This window comes from Protopterus annectens, chromosome 1.part1 (assembly GCF_019279795.1).
Source record: "Protopterus annectens isolate FY-2018-M chromosome 1.part1, PAN1.0, whole genome shotgun sequence".
NCBI classification, from domain to species: domain Eukaryota; kingdom Metazoa; phylum Chordata; order Ceratodontiformes; family Protopteridae; genus Protopterus; species Protopterus annectens.
This window is the reverse complement of record NC_056726.1, coordinates 1,850,318,579-1,850,337,283: the sequence shown is the minus strand read 5'-3', so window position 1 is coordinate 1,850,337,283 and position 18,705 is coordinate 1,850,318,579. Positions and strand designations below refer to the sequence as shown.

Here is an 18,705-nt window from a genome sequence, read left to right as displayed (position 1 = left end):
GTGGCAGAGGAGGACCCCTTCAGTGGACGCTGCCCCATGGACAAAGGGGGTCTGCAGAACCAGGGACTCAAGGGTCCTTTCTCAGGAAAAAGTCCCAGCATCCCTGAAAAGGTGCTGTAGAATTGTGTGTGTGTGTGTGTGTGTGTGTGTGTGTGTGTGTGTGTGTGTGTGTGTGTGTGTGTGTGTGTGTGTGTGTGTGTGTGTATGTACTTTTAAGAAGCATTTCAAAGACAGTACATGCATATAAATAGCAAGCATGTGCTAGCTTCAGTGCCATTTTGAGATTGCAGCCAAAGAGTGAGCATGTATGAGTGTAATATCTAGTTTGTTTATGTTTATCTAAGTTAAAGTTATGAAGCCTCAATCCTGATGTGTCTGTACATAATAAATCTGCTTGAACAGAACCCATGAATGTCCGTCTGCTTCATCCTGACTATATGAGCAACATGGTGCCAGAACCAGAATTGCTTTTCAGAGCTATGAGGTGCAGAGTTAACAGGGAAGATATGCTAAGAGAACTGAACACAAAAAAGGGCCAGAAACGAACCAAAGGTAATGAAAACTTGCATTAATGATTTATGTATTAAAAAAGATAAAATGGAGCATTACAAGGGCACAAACCACATTATTAATCAAGTGAGGCACAAAAAGTTTATTCATTAAACAAAATGTTTAAAATGAAGATATTTGACAATCCCTGGGTGTTCACCAGATTCATGGTAGTATTTGCAACCTATCTTTTGCTGAGAGAATTTGCATATTCCTATAGCTAGATGATTGGCTCTGGGTTCCTACAACAAGGGAGTCCATTCTGTCAGCAAGAGATAACTTAATTCACTTATGTCTATACTTAGGTATGTCAGTCAGTATTTGAAAAATCCCTCTTTGAGCCATCCCATTCAATGGTTTTCATAGGAAGCCATCTGGGTACAAGGTTGTGCATCACCAGATTACCAGAAAAAAGGCTTACCGCCTTAAGAAATGCTGTATTGCACCTGTTTCCTAAGAAGCCCCTCCAGCTTTTCTAATTCTGGAAGTCTTAGGTCAGTTGGCAGCATCTATGCTTTTGGTGTTTCATGTGAGGTTTCACATGTGCATTCTACAGTGAACTCTGAACTTACATTGATTACACCTTTTAACTGCCATCAACACTCCCACTCATCTTGCCTCAGAATGCATGATGGAAGCTTCTCTAGGTTATACTTAAAGATCCTTTGTCTACCTTGCCGATGGCCACAATGACCATGGACTCCTCTTCGCTGGGTTGGCGTGGGCCGTTTCAAGGGGAGGATGGCTTAGGTTAATGGTTCCAGCTAGTGGCTAATGGTCAGATATGTGTTCTAGAGGAGAGGGCAGTACTTCTAACATAGCAAGCCTTTTAAGACTGTCTTCCACAGGATATGATTTTGATACTCTCAAATATGTCAGTAGTCTGATATACCAGCAAGCAAGCAAGGGGGGAATCCGGTTCAACCCTTATGACAAGAGGCTTTGAGAGTATGACACTGGTCCATGTCTTCACAGTGCTTTCTTGTAACCATACACATAATGGGACAGACCAACTACCTTACCAGTAGATTCAGCAGATCTGTCCTGATACCTCATGAGTGATCCCTCAATCCAGCAGTAACACAGATAATATTCTGCTTCTGGGATTAGCTTTGTTATGATCTGTTTGTTTCCACTATGAAAACCAAATTCAGCAATTGTTTTACACTAATGTCTCCACAGGGACAGTCACTAAGGAATGCTCTGCTCTGTCTTTGGCCTTCTGGATTTCTCTAGGCATGTCCCCTGTCTTCCTATAATGTTGAATTTCCTGCAAAAAGCTTGTATGTCCACGGCGTCAGTAATTCTTACAACTCCGTTTTGGACCAGGCAAAATTGATTTCTGTTGCTGTCGCTTGATCTCAGGAAGAAGCCCTGGCTTCTAGATCTGCAACCTAATCTCCTCTCTCACCTGTCTGGCAAGCCTCACCTGTATATTCAGTCCCTCAACTTAACTGTTTGGTTTCTTAAATTCCAGTAATGGCTACAGGCCCAGCTTATTCATACAGACATAATACAAATTCTTCAAGCCTCACAGAAACAATCCACATGCAAACTCTACAATTGCAAATGGACAAAGTTTTCTGATTGGGCTTCTCAGCAAGGACTGAACCCCTTTCTCACTCAAGTTTCCTCAATCTTACATTTTTTATTTTCCCTTTTTGAGTCTGGATTTAGTCATTCTGTCATTAATTTACAGTTTATTGTTACTCCCAACTATTAAAGAGGGTTTCCTTCATCTTCTTTGGCATCTCAAAGTGTCTCTAAAGCTTTCCTTTAAGTTATCTTCCTCCTTCTTTAACCAGTTAAAGACACTACTCCTCCTGTGGGACCTTAACTTAGTACTGTAGACTCTTACTCAACCTCCATTTAACCAGCCTCCTCAGCTGACCTGTAATTTCTTTCCTGGTAGACCTTTTTCCTGGTAGCGGTCAGTTCTGCTAGAGGAGTATCAAGAGTCATGAGCCCTGTCCTCCATGTCTTCATATTTAGTGATGTTCATCATACTGATCACTGCTAGAGAAGTCTTAGTTCTATGGGTTAAATCCTGCCAAGGATTTAACAGCTGTCCAGCTTCCAAAGTTTTAGGGCACCTGGCAAGCCCCCAAACCATTAGTAAGCTTGAGCTGAGCTGCTATCAAATACGAGTCTGAGTGCCAAGTCCTTTAAGAGCTTTCTTACCATTGAAGAGAGCATTCCTTCACGGGCTTTCGATGCTAAACAGTCGGCTTGTGTTATTCCTTGGTAGGGCAGATAAGTTTCCTTTGGTAAATAAAAAAAAAAAACTTCCACATTAAAATGCATTGTTTTAATGTACTTTACTTCTCAGGAAAGTTATGTTTAAGCTGGGAGTGTATGCATTAATGGACTGTCACAAGACGTAACTATACTTTTAAATGAGAGCACACTTTTTCCTATCAGTTTAAAAGTTTGTTGAAAAACATTTTTGTATGGAGAAATTTATTTATTTTACTTTTTTTTATGACAAAGTGTTTTAAAGTGCTTTTCACTGTGTAAAAATTGACTTTTAATGATTTAAAACTTTTATTGGATTATGGTGCTTGCATTCCCTGGGAAAGAGGTATCAGTTTTGGCTTGACCACGGAAAAAAATACTAGTTCAATAGCAGGTCCTTCTTTCAGACACAAAAAGAAAAAGTTAAGCAAACAACCTTTGCCACTTGCTTCAGCTACAGATGGTTGACTGTGCTGTGTCCAGAGCTGGTTCCCCAGGCAATTCATCTTTTACCCCATATCCCTGTGGTATAGCACCTACAGCTACTATGGACCAGGGGTTGGCCATGTCCTCTGAAACTTTTGGGGTCCCCTAAGTGGGTAGGGGAGTGCAGCTGTTGTCAGTCCTGGGAGAGGATATGAGGTTGATTTCCCTGTTTGGTCAGAATGTTATACTTATCCCTGTGGAAGCTGCTGCTTCCATTAAAAACACTTTTGGTTCCATATTTATTTTCAAAAAAGAAAACAAAATCTTATCTTTTATCTACTTCTAGATACTGGGCCTGGCTCAAGGTTTAATTCAGGCTAGTGATCCTTCAATAAGGTGGTTTCAGGTTAAAAAAAAGAGACAGAGAGATGCCTCTTTTCCTGAAGAGATTCAAGATTCTGAAACTGGGCAGAAAGATAAAGGGACATATATGGGTTATTCTCCTCAGATTTTTGATTCTCCTGAGGGGGGAGCTCTGTTTCTGTGAGACTATTTCCAGAATGTGCCAGTGTTTTCAGTGTGAGAACACTGTGATGTCTTTACATTCACCGCTGCAGTATTCATAACTTGGGAATCTTTGCCGTGGAAGCCCATCGTCCAGCCAGTCTACCAAGGCCTACCATTGCTTTAAGATACACTGAACATCGCCTAAACGCTTCTTGAATAGCATAGGGCATAAAGGTGACGTTCAGGTGTACCATCCTCAGAACTTCTTTGCTGCCAGTCCAAATGCCGTTTTTAACTGTCGGTCTGTTTGCCTCCGTCTGTTGTCAGCCTTTAACTCCCCTGTTAGCTTCTAGATTTAAGACTAAGCAGTTTCTGAAAGGTGTCCTCAATATTAGACTTCCCAGGAAGCCTGTTCCTCCTCCCTGGGATCTTAATTTCATTCTGGAGAAGTTGACTCAGGCTCCTTTTGAGGCTGCTGTTTCAGCTTCCTTGCAACATTGTTCTTGGAAGACAGTTCTTTTGTTAGCTCTTACTTCTTTCAGATGGGTGTCTGAGTTGAAAGCCCTTATAACTTGTCTGCCTTTTTTAATATTTCATGAGGACAAGGTGCCCTTGCTTACTGATTCTTCTTTTATGCCCATTGTGGTTAATGAGTTGTTACTTAATCAGTCTATTAATTTGTCTACTTTTTTCCCCTCTCCGCAGTCTGACAGTGAGAGGGTGCTACATATCTTAGATGTGCATAGACAGCTCAGATTTTATTTGGATAAGACTAAAGCTATCAGAAAATATGATCAGTTGTTTGTTTCCTTTCATCCTAGGTCTTTAGGATTGGCTGTTTCCAAACAATTACTACATGGATTTCACAGGCTATTTCTTTTTGTTACTCTTTTCATGACGAGAGCCTTCCTTCTTCTGTAAAGGCTCATTCTGCTAGACCTGTGGCTTCTTCTTGTGCTTTTTTCAAGAGCTCAGACACGCATTCTATTCTTGAAGCAGCTACCTGGACTTCTGTGAATACTCTTACCAAAAACTACAAGCTGGATTGTATCTCCAGATCTAGAGCTGGTTTTGCTAATGCCATTCTTCATGGCTTCTTAGAGGGCTCTACTGCTGCTTCCTTCTTCCAAGTTTCTTGGCAGTCTCCCATAAGCTATGAATACTGTAGTGGTGAATGTAAGGACATAGTTCAGTTGTGTAAAATCTTATCATAAGATATTACCATTTATTTACACTGTGTTTTATTTGATTCTGCTTTTAACTGCATATTAAAACTTGAAAAGAGACCACAGCTCTGTCTCTTGTGAGTCAGACAGAAAACAGAATTTTCCGCCACCTTTCCACCCTGTTACTGTTGTGTTCTTAAACATCACTGCCTTTCTAGTTTGCCTGCCTGTTATGTTAATTTGACCATATATCTTGTTTCCTCTCTGCTTTTACTGGCTGGTGTGAGTAAGCACAAAATTATCATTTTGTGAAATCACTCCCCTTCAACTATTTAAATGTATTGGCCATATATCCTACTGTATTCCATAGTACCAGAATGCAAAAGTGCCCATGCCCTTTCAATCTAGCTCTTTTAAAAATAGTGGCTCTCCACTAAAACTACTTTTTGTACAGCTAAAACTTGTTACCCACTTTTAATATCTTAGTGCACACTGAAGTGTTTAGGATAAGCCATTTTTTTTTTCATCTTACCTTTAAGCATCTATTTCAAGACCATCAGTTATTGGAGAGCCCACATTCTGCCCTCAGTTGTCATCGTGGGATTAGTGCTTCTGTTTTCTCCTGGTGAGAGAAGGAGTACAGCGACATTATTTCCTGGAGACTGCTGATCACCAGAAAGCCTAATAACAGCTTTATAGGTGATAGTTTGAAATCTGTGCTTATATTCTGATCCTGATAAGAGTAGGGGCAGAGTGCATTGATTCCTGGCTGTTTCTGGTTGGAGAATGAGTGTCTGTGCATACCTGATTGGTCTGGTTGCTGTTCAAGGCATCTACCAGAAAAAGGCTGCAAGCCTGCAGACACTTGCATCATCTGGGACAAGACTGTGGATCACCAAACAGGCTGTGGCCTGCTTCTCTTCTTGGGATTGGTGCTACCATTTTGCTTCTGATAAGAGAAGAAGCAAAGGAGCATTGTATGCCAACAGAGTGAAGCTGTGGTTTGACCAGCATTAATAGTAGCCAGGCAGTAGCCATTCATGCGACTTCCCTCTTTTCATCATTCTTGACAAGCTAATTCTGTGTTTTCAGTAAGTACTGCTTGATTTGTTTCTAACTTCAGAATATCTGCCTAAATATTTCATCCTTAAATTTTCAGTGTCTAGATATTAGTCTCCCCTCAAGTGTTTGGCAGTGCTTTGTATAGACTCAGACGCCTTGAGTGACATTTTTCCTGTAAAAGCACAATTGAAATTTCTCCAATATCTAGTTGCACACAGGACGACTAGTTTGCAGTGACAAGCACTGTTCACATTGTTGTAAACCATATACTCCTGACAGTGATTGATAGTCTCACTCCAACAGTCTAATCAATAAAAAAAGGTCTGTTGCCATGAATATGAACTTTTCTACTGTCTCCATTACTGGCTTGGTGGATATGGGCATCCTGAAGAAATGTTGAAATTGCCTCATGTTTACTGACAACCAGTTCATTCTCAAACACACTGATATGGTATGTGAGAGATGTATTTACACAATATCACTGGAGGCAAATCTCTTGCAAAAAAGTACTCCTAATGTGAATAAGGTTGTCAGTAGTACACATGCTGCACCCATCATGCCCAATTCAATGCAGACATATAGACCCACATGTACTGAGGCACTTACATGCAACTTTCCTAAACCACAAAAACCTCCTAGACAAAGTACACATAAGAAATACCCTCAGCAGCCCCAAACACACTCTTTCAAAACAATATCCACATCAACACATAGAGCTACATATCATGGAGCCTCTACTTCTAAGCCCATAAGGTAAGTCAACACACAATCCAACATTCTAGTCATTGGAGACTCCAGCGTGAGACACATTGATGTCCCTCTCACCAGGCTGCGTAAGGAGAAAGTTACGGTCAGTTGCTTATCAGGGGCTAGGATACGCAACATTACGCATGCTCTCAGGTCATTGGACAACAGTTACCAATATGACTCAGTCATAGTCCATGTGGGAGTAAATGTCCTAAGACATGCCTCCTTAGACTATATGAAGAGAGACATCATAGAGTTCTCGGCCACAATGCGAACAAAAGATGATTGACTTAAATAATTGGCTTAGTTTTGGGTGTCGTTCTAAGGGGGTGCAGTAATGTCAACATGGAAGGAGATGGTCAACAGACCATGCTGGTTTGCCAGGGATGGTCTGCACCTCTTCCCTCTAGGCTTTTGAATAGTAGCTGAAACACTGTCTTCCCCATAGTGCCTTTTTTAGGCAATGCCAAACAAAGTACTTCCGACATAGCAAATCAAAACCAAGAAAATCTGGGTCTATATTAAAACAATGAATGTTTACTTACCCGAATACCTAAACACCGACACTTATTCTGCGAACCACAAATACACCGAACGCCCTAAACTGCGAAATTCAAAAACTCAAACCGTCATAGTTGTCCCACCCCACCGCCTGCTACATACTACCTACACAAACAAACTAAATAAACCACATACATACACTAACCAAAACCCTACTTCTAACCCTACACTAAGTCTTGCATATACCACCATGTATGCACTTACCTTAACCTGCACCCAAACCCTAAGGTCTGTAACTATCACACACTTACCTTAAGAAGCTATACCCAAACAAACTAAATAATCCACACACATACACTTAACACAACCCTACTTCTAACCATACACTAAATCTCACATACATTACCATCTATTCACTTACCTTAACCTGTACCCTAACCCTAAGGTCCATAACTATCGCACATTTACCTTACAGAGCTATACCGCAGAAGGGCCAACCATGACGATTCGATGTTTCTGATTTCGCTCTTCAGGGCGATCATTGTTTTTGCGGTTCGATGAAGACGTGTCGGCGTTTAGGTTTTTGGGTAAGTAAACGTTCGTGCTTTTCATATAGACCCGAAAATCTGAAGGTATCACTGCTCAGTGCTAGGAGCCTAAACAAAAATCTCCACTCCCTGGAAGCTCTCTTTACCCTAGAGAATGCTGATGTCTGTGCAGTCTCTGAGACATGGTTTAAAGCTGCAGAGAGCACACCAACAGTGCAAGGTTATAATGCCTTCCACAGATGTAGACTAGCTACTTCACAGGCAGGGACTAAAGGTGGAGGTGTCTGTATTTACATCAGACATAAATATACTTCAAGGCTGGTCAAACAGGACAATGCACTTCTGCTCCATGTTAAAATCACCATAGATAAAATTCAGTACCACTTCCTTGCAAGCTATAGTGACCCAGGGAACCCATACCATGTATTTAAACTTATTAGAAACACTAACTCTTCAACCCAATACCATATTCATTTAATTACCCCACCATTAGCTGTGAATCCTATACGACATCAAATGTACATGCACAGAGATTCCTAGATTTTGTAAACAGAAGCTCCTTGGACCAGATAGTCAGTACACCAACCCAGGGGTGCAACCATACTGGATCTTGTCCTCACTAATATGGGAGAGTGCTGGACACCCCCCTACTGTAATGCCTTCCATGGTAAGGTCAGACCACAAAATGGTCTCTTTTGAAGTAAAAATAAGTCCTGGACCCCCAGCTCAACTGGTAATATTCATTAACTATTCTAAGGTTAACCTTCTGCTATTAAGTGAGAACCTGGCAAAATTTCAAGACCCTATAAACCCTGAGAACACTTCTGCCTATGCAGAACTGTTCATAGAAACCCTGTACAAGCATGTTAACAGCTGCATAGAGGCAGCTGTACCCACCAGGAAGAAGTACAGAACTAACTCAAAAAACAAGCCACCCTGGTGGAATCACAAAATCAATCGGATGTATAACAGGAGGAAGAAAATCATGGCATGGAGGTGCAGCACCCAGAAGGATAAAAGCACTCTCATCAAACTAAACAACTCAGAGGACAAATAAAGTTTACCAAAGCCAAATTTGAGGTAAGTTTGGCCTCCCAGGCCAAGGACAACCACAAAGCATTCTTTAGCTATGCCCGCAACTTCAAAGGCAATACACAATTATGTGCAGAGCTCATTGTAAGTGCAGCCACCCATACTGAGCCAGAAGATATAGCAAACCTCCTGGCTGATAAGGTGAACCAGGAGGTTTGCTATATCTTATGGCTCAATATAGGTGGCTCCACTTACAATGAACCAGAAGATATAGCAAATCTCCTGGCTGATATAGTCAGCTCCATCTTTACTCTTCTCTCCCCCTCAACCTTCCCTCAGGAAATATCATCAAATATAACTCCCCCTACTATCACTAGGGAACAGATCTGTAATGCTCTGTCTAAGACCAAGAACACTGCATCAATGGGCCCAGAAAATATCCCAGGCTGCCTTCTAAATAGCATGAACATGACCTATCATGACCTCTGGAATTACTATTTAACTGTAGCCTCCACATACTCTTCGTGCCTCATGAATGGAGAAAGGCAACAGTCACCCTCTGCACAAAGGTGGGCCATTTATAGACCCTGGAAACTGTAGACCCGTAAGTCTCACTAGTCTTATATGTAAATCCATGGAAAGAATTATCATGGAGATGATCAACAGAGATATAGTAAACCTTCAGATACTGGACCCAACCCAGTTTGGTTTCGGCAAAGGCAGATTATTCCTACTCAACCTGGTGGACTTCTTTGAGAAGGTCACCAAAGCAATGGATAAGGGCATAATCATTCACACTGCCTACCTTGACCTGGCCAAGGCATTTGACACAATACCCCACTTGGGCATTGTTGACAAAGTCAGGAGGTTAGGTACAGACCCGTATGTCACCCGGTGGATAGCCAGCTGGCTCACAGACAGGACCCAGGAAGTTAGAAGTGGGGAGTCCACCTCTACAAAGAGGTCAGTCACAAGTGGAGTCCCTCAAGGATCAGTCCTTGAACCGCTCCTTTTTGGCATTTACTTTTCAAAAGTCAAAGCCAATGTCAGTGGTCTCTGGCTGACTAAATTTGCAGATGATTGCAAATTAGGAGCTGTCATTAAATCTCAAACTGACACAAATGTTCTCCAGGAGTGGCTGACATAGACAAATAACTGGTGGCAGAGCTGTGAACTAAAACTAAATGCTAAGAAATACATAATAGTATCCTTTGGGAAGTCATCCATCCTCGGTAACTATCATATTGAGAACGCACCCCTTAGAGTTGACCCAGTAGTCGTAGATCGTAATCTAGCCTTTGATCATCATGTGTTTACAGGAAATCATTCTATGTTGCACAATTTATAAACAAAGGTATGGCATCTAAGTCCAAGGAAGTCATTGTTCCACTGTATTCGGCATTCATCAGACCTATCATTGAGTATGATGCACCCTTTGGTATGTACCTAACCAGGCATATCCAACAACTAGAACGTCCACAGAGGTTCCTCGTGAAAAGAATATAGGCTATAAGTAATATGTCCTATGCAGACCACCTCAAGGCCCTATTCCTATATTCTGTCTCATACAGGCTTTTGAGGGGAGATCTATGCCTGGCATACAGGGCATTGTCAGACCCCACTTTGATGAACCTCCTGCATATCCACAAAACAAACAGTACCAGAATTACCCGTTCTGAAGACTTAAACCTTGTCTGTGATATAAATAGGACCTGCTGGAGATATAAGTATGTATCCCAGAGACTACACTGTCTATGGAACAAGCTCCCATCCATGTGAAGCAAAGTTCTTCCCTAACCCAAATCAATTGCAACTTGGATAATTGGGTGTGAAACTGGAGATTCATCACTGGTTTGGCACCTGTGTCTCTAATGCAAAAGGTAACCTGTAAATGGTTCATCCCCCAGGCCCATGCTTACAGTTATCAAGGTTATTAGAACATGTCAGAGATATGGGATGTATGGCTAGGTTTAAAAAGGCCCTTGTGGTCATTAGCCTAGTAAACACCTATGAACCTCTGAACCTATAACAGTAGATGTCCTTACCTTCACCACTGCAGTATTCACTCCCTCCCGACTTCCCCCTAATATTTTTTCCTTCCTGGATGTGCAGGTTCTCTTTGGTTTTCCTTGGACTGCTGTTCCTACTGGGGCAATCAGTTCTGAGAATGGTACGCCTAAATGTCACCTTTATGCCCTATGTTACACAACAAGCTTTTAGGTGACGTTCAGCATACGTTAAAACAATGGTAGGCTTTGGTAGACTGGCCGGACAATGGGTTTCCATACAGGGAATCCCATAAGTTATAAATACTGCAGCGGTGAAGGCAAGGATATCTACTGTTATGGTAAGATTTTATATAACTGTACTTTTCTCAGTCCCTCAGAAAATCCTATGAGCTGTTACAGAAGGGATTTACAGAATCTTCAAATATTACTCTAGTTCTGTCAGCTTTGGAGAATGTGTGTGTCACTGTTTGTAATTTTCCTGATAGCCTGCTACCCTTAAAAGAGCAGACAGAATGTATAAAGTTCCTAAACGTTTTAAGTTTTTTTTACACTCATTCCAAACCTGACCTAATTGCTGTAGCTTTAGTTAATCGTACTGCTGGTAAACATTAGGCTAATTCCAGTCCTACTCTTTCTAAAAAAAAAATTGGAAGATTATTGGTAAGTATGGGAAAATTGTATGCTTCTGCAACTTTGATTTTCAGAATTTTGAATTGTCAAACTCGTATGTTAAAGTTTATTCTGATTAGTTGTGAAAATATGAAGAGTGCTTTGCCTGCAGTTTCTTTTTGTGAGGAAAATCTGCTTTAAATAATTTAATTTCTTCTATTTTACAGTTCATCGCTTACTGCTTACAGTTTGTGTATGACTCAGTAGATATTTCTTCCAGGGCTGTGGCTGAGCAGGAAAAGGGAAGGCCCTCATGAATGGAAACTAGATCTGGGGTCTTCTAAGATTTGATCACTCTGTGGGGAATTCCTCAAGCAGACTGAAAAATTAGCTGGCAAGATTCTGTTCCAGGACTCCATGCAAGAACACCTGGAAAACAAATGCCTTTTTCTGTCCTTGGACTGAAAACTTTGTGTGCTTTTCCACCATTTCTACTGATATGCATGGTACTTCTGAAGATGTGGAGGGAATCTCCCACTATCATTGTGTTGACTCCCTTCTAGACGATGCAGCAATGGTTCTGCATTCTTTTAAAACTACCCCGGGGCAATTACCACAAACTTCCTCACAGAATATATCTAATCAAACAGGATCAGGGCTGTTTGATACACCATGCCCCCTTTCAGCTTCAACTGGCTGCCTGGATGATAGCATCTTAAATCCTTTAGGCACCTGTTTACTGAGGACACACAGTAGGTACTAATGGAGGCAAGAAAGCCTGCTACTAGAAAATCATATGTTAGGAAATGGCTAAGGGTTTTTAGTTGGTGCCAACAATGTAACCAGCAGGCTAGTTGTTCTTTAGTTTTACAGTATTTGTGTGAATTACTATCCTATGGCTTGTGTTACTCCTCCATCAAGGTTCATTTATTAGCCATTTCAGCATGTTTGCCCATGAATTCTCCTCTTTCAGTGCATTCTCATCTTAACATGGTTTTCATTGGGGTTTTGCACAAGAAACCTCCAAAAAATGGTGGTCCCTCCTTGGAATCTTAATTTTTTGTGTTAGAGAAACTAACACTTTGTCATTTGAACCAGCTAATCTTGCTGACTTTAGGTTCTTAACATAAAAAACTGTTTTATTGATTGCTCTGACCTTTGCAAGAAGAGTATCTGAGTTGCATGCTGTTATGGTGAGTCACCCCATCTGTTTCCACAGAGACAGGGTTTCTTTGAGAACTAATTATTCTTTTTTGCCTAAAATGGCATCCGAGATTATTTTAAGCCAAACTGTCCATCTCTCCGTTTTCTTTCCTGAACCTTACAATGACAGAAAGAATACTCCATACCTGGATGTCCACAGGCAACTCAGGTGTGTCTTGATAGAACTAAATCTTTCAGATCATTGGATCAATTTTTCATTTCTTGGGAAGGTATGAAGAAGGAGCAACCTGTGTCATAACAGACTATTTCCAAATGCTTTTCACAGGCTATTACCTTTTGTTATTCTCATCACAATAAAATTATTCCAGGCAGTGTCAAGGCCTACTCCACCAGGGCCTTGGCCTCGTCTGTGGCTTTTTGGAAAATGTGGGATTCTAGAAGTATTCTAGAAGCAGCAACTTGGTCCTCTATACATACTTTTATAAAACACTACAAGCTTGATTCCTTCTCTACGTCTAGATCAGACTCCTGGACCCTTCCCCTTTCACCTCCCAGTTGTAGTAAGTTAGGGTAATCTACCCATGTAGGCAAGGCTACTACAGCAGTGGGCATTAAGGTGAACATCATATAGCTGTGTAATTAAACTTACATAGTAGTAGATGGTCTAATAATCACAGCTGCAGTAGCTGCTCACTTCATCCCCTTTGTTTTTTGGTGTGTTTTGTATGCCAGGTTGTGGACATTTATTTGTTGTTCCTAGTATTGCCCTTTCAGTCCTAAGCCTCCCTCCATCTGTTGGCATGAAAGCTCTAAAGGGCTTAGTGCTCAAACCTGTCATTTTATCTCAACTTGAGCTGACTAATGGTTTGGATGCATGGAAAGTGTACTGAAGCTTTGGAAGCTGGGTGACTGTTGTATCCTTAGCAGGAGGTAACCCCTATAGCTAATGTTGCTGCAGGAGTTATCATTCAAACATCTACTGCTATGGTAAGTTTAGTTAAACAATTGTACTCTTCACAAAGAGTGTCATTAAGAATGAATCCGTATTTTTTTGTCCAAAGTTGCAGTAGTGCTTTCTGTTAGCCTGACTATACAACTTCCAGTATTTCTTCCCCAACTACTCCAACAGAGGGGAGTAACTGCTGCATACCTTGGGTGTTCACAGACAAGTCAAGTTCGTATCGACACCATACAAAAGCAAAAAGAAAAGACAGTCAGTTGTTTGGTTCTAATGTGCTTTCCAGGGTGGGGGACAATGTCTACAAGGTATCCCTTACCAAATAGCTTTCTGGCTGTATAACTCTTGTATACAATTCCAAAAACAAGTCCATACTTGTAAGACCAAAGTAAATAACTTCTGATGTTATGTTGTCCTATCTCACCTTCATTCTTACAATGATCGGCTCCGACTTGGCCGAATACTTAGCTGAAAATCTCAAACTTGGCTCATGGCAATAAGGTATCCCACAATGCAGTGGTGTAATTCCCCAGATCTCGTTTGCCGCTTTACGAGGTTGGATGTGCTCATCTTGGCCATGGCTAAGTTGTGAAATTTTTTTCTGTATTGCTTGTCAAAACTTAATATTTTGCATATATATATATATATATATATATATATATATATATATAGAGAGAGAGAGAGAGAGCTCTATTATTAATCGATTTTATTCGTTGATGTCTCTTTGCTGTTGTTAGTTGAATAGAGATAGTTTCTCCCTTCAGCACGGCTTTTGCCGTCGCTTTTTAGGCCTTTTGGTATCCCTGTAGTGGTTGCTGTTAGTTTTGTGTGTGTGTGTGTGTGTGTGTGTGTGTGTGTGTGTGTGTGTGTGTGTGTGTGTGTGTGTGTGTGTGTGTGTGTGTCTTCATTGCTCATTTAAGTTAGAGAGCTGTTCGCCTGTTTAAGTTAGAGGGCTTGTACTGTTTGATCATTTTTTGTGTGAAAATCAGAACTGTTTGAGTTAGAAGTTTTAATTTTCTTTCCCCGGTCGTTCTTCCTTGTATTGTCTTTTGGTAGCATATTAGTCGTAGATAAATATTTGTTGTGTCTGATATAGTCTATAGGCTTCCCCTTTTTGTGAAAATGTCTAAAGAACAAAAAGAATGAGAACACAAGCCTTCGGGCTCCAAAAAATGTCAGATATGCTCACAAAAGATGTCCATCACTGATGAACATGTTGTTTGTGTCTATTGTCTTGGTGCTATATCATCTCCAAGAGGACTGCACCTTCTGTCATTCGTTTAGTGCCAGAGTTCTTCAAGAAAGTAGAAACAAGTTGATTCTAAAAGGGCTTTTAAAGCCTTCCTTTGAAGAAGCTATTCATAGCTCTTCCTTTTCTTCTTCATTTCCTTCACCAAAAAAGGAAAAATCGTACAAGAGACAATCTACAGCTACTTCGGCTCATACGGAGTCACCAGTCAAACTCCCTAAAATTTCTAAGGCCACTACTTCCTCGGCTCCATAGTCCTCAGAGCCATCGGAAGTTCTTTTGGTTGACAGGCCTGGTTCATCAGCTCCAAAGCCTTCGGAGCCGGAAGATACCTCCACTCTGAGCCGTTCCATTGAAATTTCACCAGTTTCTCCGACCTTGAGATCGCCAGTCCTCCATAGGTCTCGGTCTCCTTCCTTATCTTCCAGGTCTACAAGAAGCTTATCAGATGAGGACATGGAACGGATGGTGAGTAGTCTCTTCAAGTCGCCAGCACTGACTAAATTGTTCTCGGCTCCCACCCATTTGGTTCCAGAGCCTACTGTGCCCACTATTGTTCCTCCTCCAAGCCAAGCTGGTCCTTCGGAGCCAGAGTGCTCGGTACCACTTACTGTGGAACTGTCGGTTCCAGGACTCCCTTTGGTCTCCACGGAGCCGACATCTGCTCCGACTCTCTCGGTGCCATCTGGTGAGTCTGGGAGCCAGGGTTCCCTGGTCAGCCCCGATCTTCTTCAGTGCCGAGCTTACCCATTGGAGCTTCGGCTCGGGTTAGCTCAGCTCCTACATTGGCCTCGGGTCCGATCTCGTTGGCTCCGTTGCCTTCCTCTGTCTCCTTGGAGCTGGGGGAGTCTTCGGAGCTGGCGGGATCCACGTTTGAGCTGTTGAGGAGTGTGTTGTTTACCCATTCAGCACCACAGAAGGATACCAGTACTCGTCCCCCCCAAGGCACTGGCTACTGTCTCAGCACCACCCATTCCTCAAGACAGCAGAGACCCAGAGCCTCAGTATCCCCCATTGGGTGAACCCCTCTCATCCGAGGCCTCCCCAGAATATCCTTCTGAGGAACCACCTTGGAAGAGAACCTGCAAGAAGAAGCATGCTGACTCCCCAGATGAGTCCATCACTTCAGACACTGACCTCGAGTCGGAAGGGTCCCCACTGTCATCCTCTGACGATATCTCATTTGCAGATATTTTAGAGATCCTTAAACAAAGAGGCGGCTGGCAGACCACTACCCTATCTGATAAGGAGTCAGTGTACCTGAAGGCTTTCTGGTCTCAACCTTCAGCCTCCTGGGTGTCTCCACTTTTCGATGAACTACTGGACCTGATTAGTCGAAAGGCATGGGAGTCACCCGACGCTTTGGAACTGGTCCCTCTGAGGCCAAACTAATTTAGAGGTTCTATAGACGTTCAAAGGTTGCTCCAAAAAAAGAGTCATCCAAGAAGTCCCCGCAGACCAAATAGGATTCGGAACTTACTCAAGATTCTTTTTAGTGTCAAAAAGAACAGGAGTTTGGAGGCCCATGTTGGACCTAAGCAAGTTAAATGAATCTGTCAAGAAGTCAAAGTTCCTAATGGAGACACTGCAGTCTATACTCCCCTTTTTAGGGAAAGACAATTGGATGTGCTTGATAGACCTTCAAGATGCTTACTACCACATAAAAATGGACAGAACATCATGAAGGTACTTACGCTTCCGGCTGGGAGCCAGCCATTACCAGTTCAGAGCTGTGCCCTTTGGTCTCACTACAGCCCCTACAGTATTCACCAAATGTATGGCAGTAAGTCACAGCTCACCTGAGGCATCTAGGATTCTGTATGTTTCCCTATCTAAACGACTGGCTTCTATCTGCCACCACCAAGCATCTACTCCTACAAGCCAGGGATCTAACTTTGGACATGTGCAGTCAGTTGGGCATTACAGTAAATTTTCAAAAATTTGCCTTGTTGCTCTGTCAACGTATTACATTCACAGGCGCAGATCTAGACACTTCATCGATGGTAGCATGTCTTCCAACAGAAAGAGTCATAGCTCTCAGACAGCAAATACTTCACATCCTTCTTATGGATAAAGTCAAAGCAAAAGTAATTCTACGTTTATTAGGAACAATGTCCTCCACGATTACACTAGTTCCTTTTACCAGAATGCACATGAGGATACTTCAATGGCTGTTATTCTCCGAATAGTCACTTCAAGATCTTCCTATGTCTCATCTGATCAGAATAACGGAATCTTGCAAGAACGACTTGAGATGGTGAATACACTTCACTCATGTGACAATAGGCAGACCCTTTGTTCCACTTCAACCAATAGCTACAGTGACCACGGATGCTTCCCATACAGGGTGGGGGGGCATTATCTGGGAAGAACATTCCAAGGTGCATGGCAAGATCATGAGGCTCACTTGCATATAAATGTTTTAGAGATGAGAGCAGTGCTTCTTGCATTGCAAGCACTTCAAGGCTCTCTCCCTCTAGGGACTACTGCGATCCAATCAGACAGTATGTCTGTGGTTTGGTACATAAACAAGCAGGGGGGAACCAGATCCTACCCCCTGTGTCGAGAAGCCCTAAGAGTATGGCAATGGGCAGTTTCTTCCCACCACTTTCTAATCGCAATGCACATTCCGGGGAACAAGCTGAACAGAGCAATCCTAATGCCTCACGGGTGGTCTCTCAATTACAATGTAGCGGAAATGATTTTCCAGACATGGGGACAACCTTGCTGCGATCTCTTTGCCACTCCCATGAATTCCAAGTGCAGCAACTATTTTACCCTAGTTTCCCCTCCGGGGGAGACACCCTTGCTCAGGATTGGCCCTCAGGACTTCTTTATGCCTTTCCACTGTTTCCTCTCATACCCAGAGTAATTCAGCAAGCTCAAAGCTCGGGAAGTAGGATAATTCTCATTGCCCCTTACTGGCCTTGCCAAGTTTGGTTCCCCTTCCTGTGGCCCCACCTTCAGGAGAAGCCTTGGATTCTGGACCCAATGCCAGATCTGCTGACTCATATGTTGGGGGAGCTTCATCCTTCTCTCCACACCCTAAAACTGACAGCTTGGCTGCTCCACTTCCCAGTTTAGTCAGGCTTCACAATTTCACTCCCACTGTTAGACATATCTTAATGCCCTCCCATAAAGCTTCCACTAGAAAGCTTTGTTCTAGTAAATGGAAAAGGTTTTCCCTGTGGGCTCAAGATAAGAACATTGATCCTTTCTCTGCACCTATTCAATCTATTTTGGAATTCTTGGCTGAACTTTTTCAACAAGGCTCAGCTGCAGCAACCATCAAAGTTCAACTTGCTGCAATTTCAAATTTTCATATTGGTGATACTTCTTCAAACTTAATGTCACATAGGTTGTGTAGAGCCTTCTTAAAAGGTACTTCCTTATTTAAGACCTCCCTTCAAGGAACCCCTTTCTCCCTGGGACCTAAATTTTGTTTTGCCTCATCTCATTTTACCTCCCTTCGAGCCTTCTTCGTCTTCAGACCTCAAGTTCCTTTCATAGAAGACCTTGTTTCTAGTGGCTATAACTTCTGCCAGAAGGGTGTCAGAACTGCAAGCTCTTTCTATTAAACCACCATATTTGATTTTTCATAAGGATAGGGTATCCTTACATACTAACCCTTCCTTTTTACCAAAAGTTGCATCTCCAAACAATATAAATCTATCCATAGAACTTCTAGTATTCTTTCCTCAACACAGCAACAAGGCAGAGTACAAATTACACCAAATGGACTTGCACAGACAACTTAGATTCTATTTACATAAAACCAAAGTCTTCAAAAAACCTTACCAATTATTTGAATATTTTTCCGATGCAAAAAAAAGGATCCTCAGTTTTAAAAACTACTCTTTCCAATTGGCTTTCAAATTGTATTACATTTATTTATAAATCAAATCACAAGGAGTTACCTTTCAAAGTAAAGGCTCATTCTACT

At 42.0% G+C, this 18,705-nt stretch overlaps 1 protein-coding gene across 3 annotated transcripts in view; it reads left to right on the top strand.

The window, feature by feature from the left end:
* Positions 1-18,705, top strand: part of DAAM2 (dishevelled associated activator of morphogenesis 2) — a 3,932,565-nt gene that overhangs the window by 2,628,397 nt on the left and 1,285,463 nt on the right. The gene's annotated exons all lie outside the window — the stretch shown is intronic.